The sequence below is a fragment of the Ischnura elegans genome, chromosome 1 (assembly GCF_921293095.1).
Source record: "Ischnura elegans chromosome 1, ioIscEleg1.1, whole genome shotgun sequence".
Classification (NCBI taxonomy): Eukaryota; Metazoa; Arthropoda; class Insecta; order Odonata; family Coenagrionidae; genus Ischnura; species Ischnura elegans.
This window is the reverse complement of record NC_060246.1, coordinates 160674027-160693143: the sequence shown is the minus strand read 5'-3', so window position 1 is coordinate 160693143 and position 19117 is coordinate 160674027.

Sequence of the window (19117 nt, the reverse complement as noted above, 5' to 3'; positions counted from 1 at the left end):
AAATATTTTTACCAACAAAAATGATTTTTCTAAACAATATCGGGACATACAAGCACATATTTTCCTGCACAGAAAGATAAAATCGGTACACTAATAAAATACAAAGTGCAGCTAAAATATTTGTCCAAAGTTACCGATAAAGACCAGAGAGCGCTATACAGTTTTTGAATGAATTGAGATGGGAGTTGCTAGAGTCTCAGAAGCCACGTTATTGGCTCAGAACAGAATACCATTCGCAGCGACACGGACAACATCATCATCTAAGAACCTCACAATATTCCCAGGTCCAACGGAGACGATAAAATAATAGAAATACTTGGCTTGGAGCAAAGGTATAGGCATTTATTTTTCCCCTGAGCAGTAAAATAGTTTAGTAAATGCTAGGTGGGACTTAGGCCGCTGTCCTAAAAAACCCCAACTAAGGCCTACTGTGATATCTTGCGGTGAAGTATACCTGATTGAATCCACACCGACCGAGTACCTATGAAATAGCTCAGTAGAACTCATTCTCTACAAAGTGTTGCGTTTTAGGAATTGTGGGCAATCGCGCTTTCAAGGCAGGGCCGAAGGTTTTATCTCCCATTTCGAATCCTTAAGATCGCTCTTCCATTTTTAAGTATCACAGAAAATACTTTTCGTGTGCAACTCACGGGATTCTATTCCAAAACTTTAACGAAGATTTTACAACGTAAAACGTAGAAGAATTGAATATTTTACACAGTTCAATCAAAATATATTCCACCTTACACATAATATGGCAGTTAGTATCATAAAGTATTAATTTTATGACGTTATTCCATAAAAATCAAGCATACGTTTTAGAAAAACATTTTGTTCACGTGTCAGCAAGCAACTATACCAACTTCACACTCAGGGAAGCCAACCTTTCTTTATCTGAAGCAATTGAAAATGATGGCAGCTTTTGCTACGAGGGTAATTTATAAATGGGATATTTATTGCGAGGTAAATTTAAGAGCACATAATTATTCCAATGCTTCAATAGGTGAAGCCATTAAAACTGTGTTCAAAAAGAAAGAACAATATACCATTTGGATATCAGGGCAGCCTTATCGAAAATAAGAGAATGACGATGCCGCATAGGATAACTGGGTCCTACGACGATAGCCATCCATTCAATCCAATCCAAATTCAGCCTCCTACCGAGTCTTTGAAATGTGGTTTGGTACAAAAAATCAATTATATTTACACATCTTCAAATTCCGCAACACATATATCTGTTTATTAGACCACCATATCGTGGGTATGATCGGGGCTGATGAAGAATATGGTTTATACAGCAAACATAGCACATCCAACGACCGTAGGCATGAGATCCTTAGCTTTTAATCCCTAATTTACGTACAATGTAACCGCTTAAGTTCCCAAAATATGTACGACAACTAGCATTCTTTTTATTTTTTTCCCTATTTTATTTACCTACATCAGAGATGGAACTAAATTGTTTGCTGTAAATCAATCAGCCATAATCGACGCATGCATTGCAAAAGGTTTCCCATAGTGCTACGTAATCATTTGCGTTGTACCTTTGGATTTGTTTGGCTCCCTTCCCACATAGTTACCATGAAAATATTCATAAAATATTCATTACCCGATCCCTCCCTTCTTTCACAATGGTGAGATCGACGACTTCTATTTCATGAGAGAGAACAGCACACTAACCGTTTCACTTTTTACGTGATTTTTCGTAGTGTTTAAGTCCCTTCCGATCGTGATTGCAAGTGGGGGGAGGAGGGGATAATGAAAATAATAATGCCGTTTATTTTCGTAGGCACTGGGGCCCATGAGAAAATAAAAGTACTGCTTTCTACATTTCCAACTTGGTAGATAAATAGAAGGATAAAAGTAAATAAATATAATTACAGACAAATGCAACCAGTGCAGATCGTCAAGAGTGTGAAAAAAACAATACTATATTTTCAACAAAAAAATAAATAATCGCACTTAGATATAACATACTAATTAAAAGAATTTAAGGTGATGATACGCTATGACAATTATGTCAAACGAACATTGATGATTGAAACAAACGGGATGATTCGCTGTTGTTCGAACGGGATTCAGATTCGCGAATCCGTCACGCGTGCCTCGTTGCCACTATCTCTCTAGTGAACGACTCTTTCCGTTAAGGATTGAGTGTCCCTGAATGAGTGAACTAGACAAAACTCTAATAACCTCATTAACTGAAGAAAAGTGGGTGGCAACTTTCCCAATTTTTTATCATTTCATTCATAATTTACTGTCGGAAAACGATAAATCTAGTGTAAATTGGATTCCCAATGGAGAGGTTAGGGAACCCCCCCCCCTTTCCACTAGCCCCTATCTGGCTCCGCCACTTTTCGTTGTCATAGAGAATCTTTCACGCCGACGACTTTCTTTTTCTTCAACGAGTTGCTTAACCCATTAGTGCATAAAGTTATTTTTGTCAAACATTCATTTAGAAAGTTATTACCTGGCTAATAAGGCTCATTTTAACTTATTTGTACAATTTTTAAATTTTTACAATTAATAGTTTAAATAATACAGCACGTCCGATATGTCGGACGATCAGTTTTCAGTGTTGATTACAGATTCAAAATAGAACAGAAAGAACTTGATAATTTAGAAAATAAAAATATCATCCTTTTGACGAAAAATGATATAAAAGTACGACCATGGTTTCGTTACAGAGTAACATTATCAAGGTGGCTACACCTTCGTTACAGAGTAACATTATCAAGGTGGCTACACCTTGATAATGTTATTCTGTAACGAAACCATGGTTGGTGGTAATAAATGACTATGTGGAAACAACAAAGCTGTTGATCCTTCTATTCCTGCGATTATGGATTTCCACCAAGTTACGCCCGCTACGATTAATTAGATATAAAAGTTATCAACATATTGAGCAAAATACTTCAATGAAAGATAATTTACTTGCCCTGTGCGGGTGACTGAAAATTCTTTCAATGCCATGTCTCACATAAATACTACTCAAGGCGATAAATTCAATGAATCAACTAAAATATTAGCGGGGCGGTGAAGGCAGACATCCATTTGAAATTAATACAGTATTAAAATGTAGCGCAAGTTAACTGGAGCCCATAAAAAATAAAACACACACGTCCGATATATCGGACGCTATGCACTAATGGCTTAAATTAATGGCGATTCTTGGGTCAGAGTGTAAGTGATACCCCCAATGGGTAGCAGCTGTCGGTTCCGATCCGTGATCGTGAGTGTCACTCCCGGCAACAGCACGTTCCCCCGTGATCTCTTTCACTCCTCTCCCCCGTTCACTTACTCACACGTGCACGTGGATGGGATCAAAAACACACCGGCTCGCTGTGGGGCGCAGGGTGAGCCTGAGAGAGTGGTGTAGGGTGTAGGTACTTGGGGGCTTCCGAGGAGAGTAGAGGCGGTTTCCGGGAGAGGAGTGATTGGCGATCGATTGCCCGGCGGCCGAAAGGAAGAAAGAAGGCCACAAGGGGAAGGAGAAGAAAGCCCGAAGAAGTGAAGTTTGCTTCTCCCCTTCTAAGAAGAGTGTATCCTGGCTGGGGTGAGGGAGGGAGGGCAAAACGCCCTTAGTTACAGCCCCAGGGGTCAGCACTCAGCGAGGCATGAATGAATTAACCGAACCCACAGCTATGAAAAAATAAAAGAGAGAGGGAACTACCTCCTGCTGTCACTAAGCATGGAAACAAAGGTATTTTAACTACGAATCACTGTTGATAGGAATTATTTCTTAGTTATTTTAAATTGGAATATATCTGTTTTTATTATTTTTGAAGGTAAATGGTGCTTTGGAAGCGCTGATGGACTAAAAATGTTTTTCTTTAGAAAAAACGTTTTACCGTACCACATTAAATAGACTTATAATATTACATTTATATTTCAATCCTAATGGAAAGGTCATTTTTAAGTAATTATATTACTTTTCCACAGTAAAATGTGTATATAATAACTTGAATGTTTCATCCTGCAATTAATGCAGTTTTTACACCAATTCGCAATTTCACATATGGGAAAATCATGCATCTCCATGGTGATATTTTCTTTCTCCGAAGAATTTATCTTCAATAAAAGTTAAACTCGTGACGCACTGCTTTCGGCGGGCGACACATTTCCCACCTGCCCCTCCGCGCTCCCTCATATGTGGGGGTGGAGTGGCATGGAGGCAGGGATTAGGGGCTGGGATTGGGGGCGGCGTGAAAGGGGTTGGTCGCCCTTGACGACGCCGGCCGCTCCTCTCACAAAAGATAGACGTGCACAACGACGACAGGTGAACGGACGGATAGTCGGACGTAAAACGCAGCCGCATAAGGCTGTGCGGTTCACGATATCCTGAACCGATTCACGGGTCTGAAGGCAGAAAATCATTTTGGACCAAGGCTCAGTAGTAGAACAAGAGGCTTTTTTTTCTTGCTGAGCCGTATTTTCGGCGACAAACAGAAAACTCGCCAAATTGCTTTAAAATTGACACGCATTGACTACATGCCTATAAAAGATAAATTAATTAAATCTACTGTAGCTATGATTCCCGGATTTTTTCCCTAGTAATCCCAATTTCTGATGACCTTTTTCAAAGAGCACGTAAAATCAAGCATCTAAGTTGACGAATAGGGTAGTTTCCTTCGTCAAAGAAAACGTAAGGCATTGATTGCGATTCGTTACCCACCATTATTGTATTCATTATATACAAATTACTTGGTTTCAGAAATACCGGTTTAGATGAATGGCAATGGTCAATTTTATCCTCATTTTAAAAAGGCCAGATTGGCGCCCATGCGATGCCACTCCACTTGACGTCACAGGGGCCTAGTTTCTATACGAGTAGATAGGAGTTTTAGATCGTCTGAGATTACCAATGTATGCATGAGGCACAGAGCTCAGGGAAACATGTCTTAATAATCACCTATTAAAACTGGCTAAGATTGGAAAGTTTTCCTCGTTTGATAAGGTGTTAATAATCCTTATTTAAGCCAAGCGCTACCTGCTATCAGGGTACTCTGCTACCTGCTAGCATCCTGCGTCGTATCGGCGCTCAAAGCCTCCTCCCAAGGTCACCTCACTTGCGGCAGTGGGAACCAGAACGACGTCACACGGAGTTTTCCCAGCATTCATACTTAGCCGTCGCGTTTACGCGCGCTTGAAAATTTTCACTTTTCATTTAATGGCGGAGAATATGTATCGTCATTTAAAAATCTAAAAGCGTGAAATACGTACTCCAGGAGTGATAATCTTTCGATTTAGGCAATAAAAAATAATAGGAAACCACCCTATTGAGTATCCAAGAAATCTCTTCAGCCTTGAGTATATTCTTTCAATGTGAGCTTTAACAAGATTGAGATAGGCAATGTAAGGGTGGCCGGAGGGTGAAGAGGGGCGATGTCCCGTTCCAAAGACGAATGGTCGGAGGGCGAGGGAAAGAGTGCGGTCATTCCGGCGGGACACTCGGAAGCTGCGTAAAAAGTATCCAGAATAGCCCCTTCCTCGCGCAGCCAGCCTCCCTCCTGTCGATATCCCATTTTCGGGAGAATCATCGCTGAGGGTCATCAAACAGTGAAGATATCGGAAGCAGAAGGGGGAAACGTCAATCTAATCTTCAAACGGACAGTACCCTGTTCTTCCGCTCCATCTTACTTAATAATAAATTTATTACTCTAAATGTATCAAATTTACAATCTCGGCAACTAAAAAAGGAGCTTCAGTGGTTAACCCGAGTGGAGGCTCGAATCCTTAAATTTAAATGCATTGCAGGTCAAAAAAATTACAAGGCATTTATAAATTATAAATATGTTATTAAATATGATACGTGGCAAAAAAACATGTCGTGTGAAGAAAATGTAAGCGCAGTAGGAGAAAAAAAATAAGAGGATGCAAGAAAATACAAAATAATAACTTTTTTGGACTAAAAATATAACTTTTTTTATAAAGTGCACCAGCAACGCAACCAGGACAAGTCTCTATAGGCAATAGATAGTTAAGTTCCATGTTGAGTCATTGACCGCAATATATTTGCTGCACAATTTTCCTGCACTCCTCACCTTGAAAACGTTACGCTGTAGCGACACTATGTTTGGACAAAATATATCACCATGAGGAAAAAGCAAAGTTTTTATTCCTTCGACTCCTCATACCAGATTCCAAGCATTGCGTAATATGGTATTTTACACTTGATGCCTTTGATGGATTTATAATTAGCACAAATTATTAACCGCTCTTGCATAGGTACCTGGATATATAACAGTATCCGGAAATAAGCTTGTAGATGAACTGGCTAAGGCTGGTGCCGATACAAATCCGATTTGCACAAAAGCTTTCGTGCCACTTGAACCTTGAACCGTGATTGTCGATATTAAAAGCGTGGGGCTATGCCCACGACTTCAAGATCTGGGAATCAACATCGAATCAATGACAGGCTAACCTACTCATTGAATGCCCTAAGTCAGGTTTCGCAAGAAGATATGAAAGAAAACACTTTGCACTTTCCACATAAAAATTTATCAAACTACAGTCGACATGTTTCGCTGCACTGCAGTATTATCAAGATTAAACCAAGAAATTAACCATGCCAATAAATATATACAAGAAATGCACACTCGCAAACATTTGATAAATTGGGGGTGGAAGGTGGGGTGGAAAGGAGGGTTGGGAAATTTTAAACTGACTGTTGGTCTGGGGTGAGGTAGGGGAGGGTGGCTATTTTCAGGTGCTCGAATGGGTTATTTTCCCCGTCACAGCTGTGCTGATGTTATCCCAGAAATGCTGCAACGGGTTAATAAAGGGAAAAAATGGACATTTGGGAGCAATTTTACATTGTTTCATCCATTAGTAGGAAAGATGTTATTACTAATGACCATGTTCTTCCCTTCCATTCTCCGATCCTTGACCTCCCTGAGCTAATTGGAAAAAAAAACCTCCAAGCACCTGAAAATAGTCACCATCCCCCCTCCCCTACCTCACCCCAGACCAACGGTCAGTTTAAAATTCCCAACCCTCCTTTCCACCCCACCTTCCACCCCCAATTTCTCAAATGTTTGCGAGTGTGAATTTTGTATACATATTGGTATGGTTAATTTCTTGGTTTAGTCTTGATAATGCTGCAGTGCAGCGAAACAAGTCGACTGTAGTTTAATAAACTTTCACGGGGAGAGTGCAAAGTGTTTTACTTCATATCTCATAATGGATCTCCACAAAGTATCTGCCTCATCCATCCTATTCACTCGCAAGAAGACTCCCTCTCATGAATAGATGTCAACTTATGACGGCATTAGGCCTACTCACTGGTCACTATCACGTGATGAGACATTTGCGTCTCCTGGGAATCACAGACTCGGCCAGGTGCAGATGGTGTGAGGAAGAGGAGGAAGCAACCTCCCACCTGCTATGCGTGTGCCCCGTCATTATGACGTACCCGGGCTCACCATTGTTTTGGAGCCCATGGATGTCAGAGATTGTGGACGACCTTAAATCCTTCAGCGAGGACATTGGGCTCTCCGGATTATCACTTATTGGTGGATAGCAAAATGGATCACCTAAATCTAAGTGATAATGGCGACATCGCCATTCAATCAATCAATCAAATTTTGGTCGGAATACTTTTATACTTACAATAAAAATCTTGATGTAGGCAGCTTACGCATATCATCCATTAGAAGTTACTCAATATTGCTACCAAAATCTTCTCCAGAGGAAGACCAAGTGACAAGTACCTAGGATAGATGAAGAAGTATACTATTTTTAATAGTATTTTATCTATTGGCTTTAGTAATGGTGAGATACGTTAACTATGATCTTAACTTTAACCCGCACCGATATCAAACTCGTCCACTCTACCCCAAAAGAGGATTAGCAAGGACGGCCATTCTTCCTCTTTCTCTCTCCCTATCTCTCTCACCCTCTCCATCGTCTTCTTGAGGGGACTCGCGCCAATGAAAAGCAGCCTCCCATCTCACCCACTTTGTTCCACGCGATGTATTTTCTCGGATGGATGAGAACACGAGTCACCGCGTTGAAATATGAGACCTGCGGAACATATATTTCGTCCAAACTGTAGTGTCTCTGTTACGGAATAGCTCGAGTGTATTCGAACATTCCGTTCTCTTTATCACGCCATCGCATTTTTTTCCTTGATTGAAAAATCGAACGTAATTTGATGAAAATAATCTCGGCCAAGTTGACCACACGAATGCAGTTTCTGACCAAGCGTAGGACTTGGTATAATATTATCTCTTCCGCGTCTCATATGCTTCGTGGTTATTATCGACTGAAGTTTTCTCATATGACATCAACGACCAAGCACCATGCAATATAAGCACCTGTCCGAACCCGGCCACAACAGTGATTTCAATATTAAAATTTTACATGCACATGACAAAAGTGTAAAACTGGATATTTTAGAAATTTTAGAAATCACCAAATGCACTCTTGCACGTAACACCAAAATTTTAAATGATATGACTGTATTCCAATGTTCTAATTTTTTACCTACTGTTTTAAAATCTGACTTCTTCCTTGACAATCCTCTTCCTCCCCTTCAAATAACGTCGTTACCACCTGACCTTCTATATGCTCCCCCCAGCTTTTATACTTTGTGTTTTGACCCTCCAATTCAACCAACAATGCCCAACCCCCCCTCCTCCTCTTTTAGTCCCCCCCTCCTTCCCTCTCACTATTGTTGGGTGTATAAGGATGGATGTTGTACGCTATTGCTGTTAGTCTTGATAATGACGGTATAAACGTCGAAACTAGTAGACTGTTAAAATAAAAGTTTGTGGAATAGTACTGAGTTTTGTTTCACCATAACCATGCAATATGTTTTTATTATCTCAATGGTCCAATTTGTTGAGTACTGACAGAAATGGGAGCAGTTAAATCATTAGTGTATTTTCTATTTAGGAAATAGGAATTTTCAATCACCTTAAAGGTGATAGGGACACAAGTGCTCTGAAGATATTACAGATGAAATAGACAAACGACCGATATGACAAAATTGAGCCGTGAGCTTCACGGTGAGTACGAAACATAATAGAGTAGTTGTTATGCTCAGTTTAAAAATCGTTTGTCTTATGTGAACCTTCGACGCAATTCGATGAAAATATGGAAAATAAAAATCATTATAAGGTGTAACATGTGCTTCAAAATTGGCGATGAAAGCAAGAGGTCAAAACAGTTTGCACTTGTTATTTTATTTAGGCATTCGATCTTTTTATGATTCACAAGATGTTTCAGTTGCCTTTGGGATCAGATAGCAGACAAAAAAACAACAAATCAGAACTCTTCATACTTAAAATTAATAATAGAAATTAAATTGACTCAAAACGCCGATAAGTAGGCTCAAAAGAACACCGTTCCGAGTACCAATTCAATTTTAGTGATAAAATTACTATTTTATACGGCAAAAGTTTATGAAATATTTTAGACGACTTAAGTTCATTATTTATTACATTAAAATGGATTGAAGATGTGAAGAGTGACTCAGAAATCACAGAAAGAGATAGAATTATGAGCGCCAAAACAGGCCTCTCATCTAGAAAGAAAACACGAAGCATGGTTTTTAATAGTTCAATACTGAACTTGAATATTCGTTGACTAATACTGAAAAATAATACGATGTGTCTAAATGCATTGTACACAAGGTTTGGTACTGAAATTATTACAAAAAAGTTACATAGGTGATATTGATACTTATTCTCATATATAGTCATGTAGAATATGATTTTAGGTCTAATTGTGGCCACCACAGAGTACAGCGGAAGGACCAGTCAACAAGCAAGTACAACGAGGCGCAGATAGTTAAAGTACAAAACGAGTAATATAAGGTTTTATTTTTAAGGCATATGGTTTCAGAAATGTATGATCATGAAACAGAATTAATCATGTTCGGCGACCCACATAGCAGATATGCAATGCGTGTTGCTCACACTACACCCACAAGGCGTCAGAGAGTGAAATTCCAATGTCAAATTTGATTTGTCAAAGTCCGCCAGTGAATAATGGTGATTGAAACTCTTTAAGTGTTGTAAAAATGGTGCATAATTTTTATTGCATCTTGAAGAATATTTATTCCGCTATCCCTGTCAGGGAAATTATTTCGAGGTTGTCGATTTTTGTCATATTTTCGAAAAATTTCGGGCAGTGGATGGATGGCCTTTGCCAAATTTTCACAAAAACCTGATTTTAAAAATGTGGTTTCAAATTCCTTTGACTCCATTATTCAGCCTTTGATAAGTCTTTTCCGCAGAGTCTCCAAGCGCAAATAATTCACAGTGAAAATAAATTCGAATGATTCATCGAGAAATCGATATCTACGGACTGGTGAGTAAAAAATTAACGAAAGTAATTTATTATTTTACCGATTTTACCTGAGGTATTTCTTCATTAAAGTTAATTAATGCGAACATCAATTCTTTTTAGAGCATAAATCAAGACAAATCGTATTTATTTGCCATTAAATCGGATTATTCACTGCCGTGTGAATGGGAATATCTGCGATTTTTATGACAATAATCCATTCGAAGATAAAACGGAAAAGGAAGAGATAATTTAATGTAAGAGATATTTTTTCACGGCGAACATATCTGCGGCAAAGCTTAATACCGAATTTTTTTTAGGAGAGCGTAACGATGTGTGGGGATATGGTTGACCAGTGCGTATATATTTTTGAGATCACTACCGTATAAAAGTGCTTAAATTTTATACCGATTACCTGAGGCTTACCACAGTTGCGATTAAATTTACAATCCTCGAAGAAATTAGCTTTTGAGAGATTTATTTCTTTCGTCTGGGGGACATTTTTGGTTAGCCCATACGAGATTAATGTTCACGATTCATTGCACAGTAGAATTACGGATGAGATAAACCGATGATTACACTCAATAAAAGGAAGAAATAACCAAGATAACACTTTTTTGTTGTGCCTTAATGATTTGCGGTTTTAAAATATGGATATCATAAATTTAATAAAAATTCACCTGATAAATACGTTATCAGCGTGGAAAGTTTGATGCATCGTTCCGCCTGCAATTTTTTAGTAGAAAATGTGAATAATATGAGAAACATTTACATTAAAAAGTGATCATTCAAGAAATAACTGCATTTCTTAAGTCGCATTGCTCAACATTTGAGTTGCCAAGATTGTGACAGCATTATTGGAAGCTTCAACTGCCTGATAAATGTAAATTTTAGAAGAAATTAGGAATTATTATTTCAATCAGAAAAACATTCCGACCAAAAATTTAGGCTAATTAGAAATAAATCAAACAAATCAATTGTAAAATACCATGTAACGGAATGCAAAGTCTATTTTCAGTGCGACGTGCCAAGATGGTTCTGGTGTAAAATTTCCCAGGAGTCCCCATCAAAGTTATGTAACAATCATCAAAGTTATGGAATATTCTAAGGTGAATTTTAAGACAATAACTTCTACAAAACTATATCCTGTTGAGTAGGATGAAATTTGCCATCGAAAAGACCCAGTACTTACATTAAACCCAGCTTGAGATTCGTTTTAGAAGAATAAATCGTTTAAAATACTGTTATGAGGTAAAATATCGCAATGAAGACGTAATTCGCTGCGAGTCGTTAGTTGGAGACATCTTAATTTATTTATGAAAACATATGTCAATTTCTTATTTTTCCTCGGGCTGTCCATCGGGTAGAAGTCCCCATTGATAACATAGGCCAACAAAAAAATTTTGTTTGAAAACTTTTTTATTTTAATAGCTGATCTTTATAGATTTAGATATGCCGAATCCAAACCTGCCTTAGTGTTTTTGTATCACCCATAGTTTTCAAGCAATATGTATTTAATATTTAGTCTAATACCCCTACACGATATACAGGGATATCAATGAAACACTGTGTTTTGTCATAAAATTGTTTGTATTTACTGTTCACTGCACCGTGATAAAATTGTTTGTATTTACTACGGCGTGATAATACAGGGTTCACTTGTCAACTGGAATTGGTCTACATTTTCTTTCCCTTTTTTCCTTGAAGCTTCTTGCGTAGCTTTTTCTGCGATGAATCGCTTGCTGAACTTCTCGGTGAAGTATCAACAGTAACCCCCCATTATCTTCGTTCATTAGACCTACTTTTTCAATTTCATTACAACTATAAAAAAGCTGTTAAATTCTAAAAATATTGCTTGAATTCATAAATTTAACAGTAAAATGTGAACAACTAGTGGGTGATACAACTTTAAAACCATCATATTTGGATTCAGCAACTTTAAAAACATAAGAATAAGGTATTTTCAGTAACAAAGTTTTTTCATTGTTGGCCTGTGTAATCTTTGATGGAGACTTTCACCCGGTGGGCAGCCAAACAGGACATTATTCACCGCGAAACGAAACGAGATCATGCAGCATAAATACGTCGCTGGCATTAAAAGTACTAAAAATGTCTGTCCCAATTTTCGTTACACAATAAATACCGCTACTATCTCAAGGGAAATAGTGTTGCATGCATATTTTCGTGGTGTGACCGGCATTCAGGAGAATCGAGTTCAAATTCCGGCTGACCCCCACGTGTAATATGTATTTTACAAGGTGACCGACCATCAGTGGCGTAACTAGGAATATGCTTTGGGGTGGGGGGATCTGATAGTCTGGGGGCGGCGAGACCCCCACCCCTCGAGAAAATCCCGGGGTCCGGGAAATTTTTCTTGAATTTTAAAATTATTTATATTTTACATAATTTTGGTGCAAAGAATTTAACTTTAAGAAGATGCAGTAGTTAACACTAGCATGCACGACCAATCCTTACTTTTATGCCCGAGGGGGTTAATTTGACTCAATGTGACCAGGTTTGCATATTTTACTTAAAATATTTAATTTCTTCCCAGTGTCTTTATTAATATCCTTTATTAAGCATTTGGGAAGGCAGTTGAAAATTTAATTACACGAAAAATATAAAAATTTTAGTTGTTCAACAATAGCTCCGGTGTTATGGGAAACTAGCTCCTACAACTTCGTGAATACCCATCACTTTTCCTCTGTAGGTTTGGGGGTAAAAAGTAGTAGGTTTGGGGACACTTTTCCGCTGATGGGTTTGGGAGGTACAATGAGCATCAATAGTGTCAGGATTTAAAAAAATACATACATATTTTGGCAAAAAATCAGTATAAAACACACAGTTACAAAGAATACACAGGAACAGTGGAAAATCTTCAAATAAATTTGATGGTCCGGGTCAAAGTGACCCATCCGGGCACGGCAGGTGTATATGATGAGAAAAATAGGCAAAAAATAATAATATCAGGCCTAAATTTTGCGCAGTGGTAAACCAAACTATAAAATTACAAGTCACGAAATATGCGTCTAAATTTTTTCTTCGTTTCAAAATTATCAACATGAATATTCTCTAATTAGGTCAATTTGACCCAGCCGGGAATTCTAGTGTTAAAATGTCAAACCTAAATATTTTTAAATAATTTGTTTTGTTTCCCTGAGGCTTTGGGGGGGGGATCTACCCCCTCATCCCCCCTCCCCATGGTTACGCCACTGGTGACCGAGAGTATGAGGGTTCTGGGCGAACCCTTCGAAGGGTACAACACCGGGGCCGGGAACCAAGCCCGTGGCTTATACGCCCGATCACCCGCGGGAGGGGGAGGAGAGGAAAGGAAAAGGAAAGAGGCGCCGCCGCGATAGGAGCCCGACAACGCCTCTGGGAGAGGATAGGAGCGGAAGGAACGGGGCGGGGAAAAACACTTCAACGCTATAGAAGCGAAGAGGGCCCTACTATAAGCGAAACCTGGCAAGCCATTAATGTTCTAACGATCTTGGAGGATTATTCTAACCATCATCATCAATGGTCACGACTTCCAGCCGTCTCATAGTGATAGGGAGAAGTGTCAAGAACGTCGTCTGGGACACAGTCGATTCCGCCGCCTTGGCCAGGGAGAGAGAGAGAGAAAGGAAAGACTCGGCGTACGGTTGGGTCTCAGCGCCTTCTCTCTCTCCTTCGCCGTGACCGGAAATTAAGGAAATCTCATTCATCGCTGCTGCTGCTGCAGTTGTGGGGCTTCCACCCTCCCCCCTCTACACCCCACCACCATCCCCCATCCCATTTCAGCGGAGAGGGTCGCCTGTCAGAATGCGGCGGCGCCCGGGTGCGGGAGAGAGGGGAGCGGGAGGGTGCGGGACTCCCTCAAGAGCTGTCGCATAAATGCGTCGACGCCCGCATTTTTTTCGCGAAGGAAGGAAAAGAAGTTGTCCGCCTTGATATATATTCAAAACGACTGCGAACACATTTTGAAGGAGCTCACTCACTCCCTCGGTCGAGAGCGAGAAAAGTAAAAATGGCAACGGATGAACTGCTCTCGGGTTTGCAACCGGGTTAGACAGAGTCCATTGTGCGCGAGAAGTTTCGAGGTACATCACGTTCCTCGACTTCACAGAGTGAAGAATTCATGATGGCAGCCCATACTCTTTTTGAAGAGCTAGAAATTGCGTAAAAATGCATTAATGATAAAATAATTTCTGGAGTATAGGTCGTATAATGCAAGAAGGTGTTTCCCAACGTTTCGGTTTATTTTTAAACCTTCATCAAGGTGAGAGTCTCCATTGATGCCAATGATTATCAATGGAGACTTTGTTTTAAATGAAAAGAAACGTTGGGAAACAAATTTTTGCATTGCATGACCTATACTCCAGAAGTTATTTAATGATTAATTAAAAGAGGTCAACACACGAGAAAAAAGAAAATCTAATTAAAAATGCATTGCCACCTCGTTCCGACCTGCAGGATTTTGCCCATAAGGATAAAAAAGCACACAATAAACTGACTTCGTTAAATACACCTTTTCTCCACTCGCTACTGAAAAATATTTCGCAGAAAAACTACTTATTATTTGTAAACAAATATCACCGAAGAAAGTCCATGATTAAAACTAAGTTTTTTCATTAACTCCCGAAAAACTCATGCCTGTCGATTCATGGGAGTAGATATTTAATGTGCTCTTAAAGTGGCTATAGCATATGATGGTAAATTAAATCACTGCTCGTGACAATTATAAAAAATATATTATACGTATTTGTGGAGATTTTCAAAGTAATCCAGAATCGTGACAGTTGATAAAAACTGCATTTTTACATGATTCCCATAAAAAATAATATCCGTTAATTTTTAGAAAAAAATATAAATCATCTGAAAAACTGATAATTAAAATAAAGAATAAAACACTGATTTCCTGAAGAAAACCTATATTTATTTTTAAATGGAAATGGAACAATCAGTTTAAGAAGTTGCGTAGTTAACGAAACACGTTCTTTCTAAATCAACTATACGATGGCTCACACTAATGACTCGCAACTAATCATGTCACCAGTGTTATATTTTACCTCAAAATAGTATTTTAAACGAGGATTTAAAAAAATTATGCCCTTATATTAGCTAAAACATTTTTCATGAAGTCAGTTAATATATTTTCCAATTCGTGTTAAATTATCTTTAACTTTAAGTTATGTGTGAGATTATAGTATCATATCAATATAAAATACTGGTGTTTTTTTTAAAGAATACGAATATAAAAATGCGCCAATCGCTCTAAGCCAAATATCACATCTATGAAGCGGCATTTATCTCACAATGCATTAAACCTAATTTTTCATCCTAGGAACCACATACTTAGAGGTGAATAAAAATGTGTTCAAACGGGACAATAAGGAAAGAAAAGGGTCGCAAAAAATGGAAGAGAGAATAACCCGCGTGACATGCGACAGATGATCTATTTCGAACGAAAATATATTTCACCACACCGAAATAAACTTTCATGACATGTTTGATCTTCTACTTAGTTCGCCTCCATAAGATATCTCAACTACATTCGACGGCTTTGTCCCGGAAGAAAAGGTTCCACATAGGATTGATAAAGGCACAGTGAGACTTTCCTAACGTCAAGCTGTCGATGAGACACACAAGACTGTCCCCAATCTATCCCTGCCCCTGTCGCGCACGTGAAAAATACGTCTGCTAGATCGAAAAGAGAAAGTCCAGACATAAAACCACATCCTTTGACTCCATGAAGAATGAGTGCAAGTAGATCGGGAATACTTCGCAGTACCTATTAATAGATTGAATGAGAAGGCTCGTTCCTGTTTGTAATTCCATTGAAAATAATGCCATGAGAAAGGAACATACATGAAGGACTTAGAAAAGCAAAAAAGACGACACTGGAGCCATTTCATAGACATAAACTCGTAGCCGAAACGGAGATAATACTGGTTAAAGATAAAAAGCCCTTTCCCCCAGACGACCGGATATTTCCACGTTGGAAACGGTACTATTATTTCGTATTCTATCCTACGCTGCCAGATATGGTCATATTTATTGACATTTTATGCAATGGAATAAATATGAGTACAGAATATGTTTCAACAAAAAGATTACAGTATTTTCCTTGAGATAAAATACTTAATACTTACCTCTTTTCTTTTACGAAAATATTGTATTCTTTTTGTTACCTTCCTTTCATTAGACTTAAAAAGCAAATCTATGCCATAAACAGTGCATTTTCTCCTCACATTTACACAGGAGATTTGTTGTAAATGAGATTTTGCGTATAAGCATTCCGTACGCAAGCTATTTATACGCGGGGTATTTGATACCAAATTTTAATTTCTATAAATACAGATCTGCTTCGTAAAAAAACTAGCTAACAGTTCTTTCGTAGAGGCAAGAAAAATTTGTTTTTTTTCCTTCCCTGCCTGTCATCCGACTGGGTCGTCGTGAAAGACGCGAGCATGAAGTCGCATTCTGAACGTCGCTTTCATATTGACAACACGCGAAGATTAAAGTCGACACTAGCGACACCAATGACCTCCTTTCTTCGCCACATGAAGCGCTCCGACAACAATGCCCCAAACGCTTGCGCGCGCATGACAATGGAAAACAGGGACAAATTCCCAAAGAAATGGCGATGGAGTTGGCTCTACGGTGCTCCAGTCGAAGAAAAGGAATTCAGCGTGCTGTGGCAGAGCATCGCAAGAAGTGGAGAAAGGAGTATGCCAAAGGTCGGTGGTGTCGAGCGGGATTAAAAAAAAAAGTGAATGCTGGAATGGACGAGGGGATGAATTACAACATGGGGGAACAATTTCTGTTGAAATAAGATTCGATGCTTTCCCGGAGAATTGTGTGGCTAAACTTTTTTCGGGATTCCCACAGGGTTAAAAACTCCATTTTGCCGACGTTTTGAACTCCGACTCGGGGCCGATGAAATTGCTATAAAAATGATGTCTCCATACTTCTGGGTTTCACCGCGTGGATTTTCTTTGCGACTACAGTTTCTCCGTTATTCCAACCGGCGTCTTCAGGTCGATGAAGAAAGAAAATCCGCGCGGGGAAACCCAGAAGCATGAAGACATCATCTAGACGACGCCGCGGAAAACTACGCATCAAATTGCTATAAAAATGACAATGAAAACGACGTTGAGCAGCTCTCATCGAGCACCCACTCTCTGTTAATTTCGATTTCTGAGGTGTTTTATAGATTATTTGGCGTTCTGATAACAGAACTGCAGTTAGTGTCCACTAGGGTGCCTCGTTTTGCCACTATTTTTAGGACCGAATCGTAATACACGGCAAAAGTGGCGTACCTGGGTGGGTATTACAGATACGATTCTTTTTCAAAATTGGATAATATCTTCCGTTCGCCATTTTGTCATGAAATTTCGAAATTTTTGAAGAAAAACGTTAAAAAGTCCATCCACCACGTCAATCTTTTCCACTTTTAGCTCTTGTGAATATGACCGCTCTTTGCTGGATAGAGCGTGGAACTAAGGATTGCTCTCCCATTGGCTGATATCTTGGCCTTATCAGACTGGCGCCAAGTAAATGACGCAGTGGAAAACCAGGTACTTATGCCTACTTATCTAGTTATGCCTCAGATACCGAAATGAGACGTTGTATGACCTTAGCGTCAGGGGCGCAGCATTAAGGCTGGGGGGGGGGGGGGGTTTAGGTGCAGCTAATACTGGGGTGTCTGGGGGAGTGGAATACCCACCAGGGTAAGCGGGAGGCTCGGGGACACTCCTTCAGAAAAATTTCAAGATAAGGGGTTCGAAATGGTTCATTTTTATGGCTTTCGGAGGGGCATTTTATTAATATATACACTATTCTGTGAGTAATATTAATCCAATTAAGTAAAATGGATTAAAATTTTAAAAATTTCTGAGCTCTGGGGGGGGGGGTTCATCCCACAAACTCCCCCCTCCTCGCTGCGCCACTGCTTAGCGTTACCATTTGAGACAAAATAATAGTATCCTACAGCTTAAAAAGTTGACGTGATGGATAAAAACTGAGGTCATTTTATCATCCAGAAGCCAAATTTTGGTAAATGAACAAGTCATAGTGCTGAGAAAACCAATTAGCTACACCGCGATATTATCGATAAAGCGAGTCGAATACCTACGACGTCAGAAATGTATACACGAGGAAACTCTTCAAAAATATAAACAGCTACTCCTCGGATGTCGAGTAGTCCTTCAGAGAAGGATGGAGGGCGGAACATCTAAGAATAAGAACTACTACCCAATAATGCCTCGTTCACATTACGATTGTCCGAGCGATCGTCCTAACGATAGTTGGCCGAACTACCATGTCCTGACAATAGTTGATGTAGTTCTGACGTTGCCACTTTATGATGGTTAGGCGCTGGGAGACCGGAAACGGAAGCGACAAGAGAAAGAAGAATAGCTCGTGAAGCTCTATTTTTTTCATGGATTTGTCCTAGGAAGGAAGAATACGGGCGGAAGAAAATTATTCGATAAATACACGTTGAACACATTAATACCATGTCCCTGCATACCTCAACAGCTTTACTAACCGTAAATTTCCCGTTCACTTTTGATGTCAGCACTAGAGGGCAGCACAGGATTTAACAATCGTCATGTGAATGCACGATAGTTCCGACAATCGTGGAACAATCGTAATGTGAATGAGGCATAAGAATAGATGAGATTAGCTGCCTGAGTGGTAGACAAATGTTGTTGAATGTTGAGAGAATACTCCAAACTGGGATATAATATGAAATCACAGGATTTGCTGAAACATAGAAAGGACAGAGATGAAGAGCCACGAATTACTACTTTCACAAGACTGATTTAAATGAGTATCA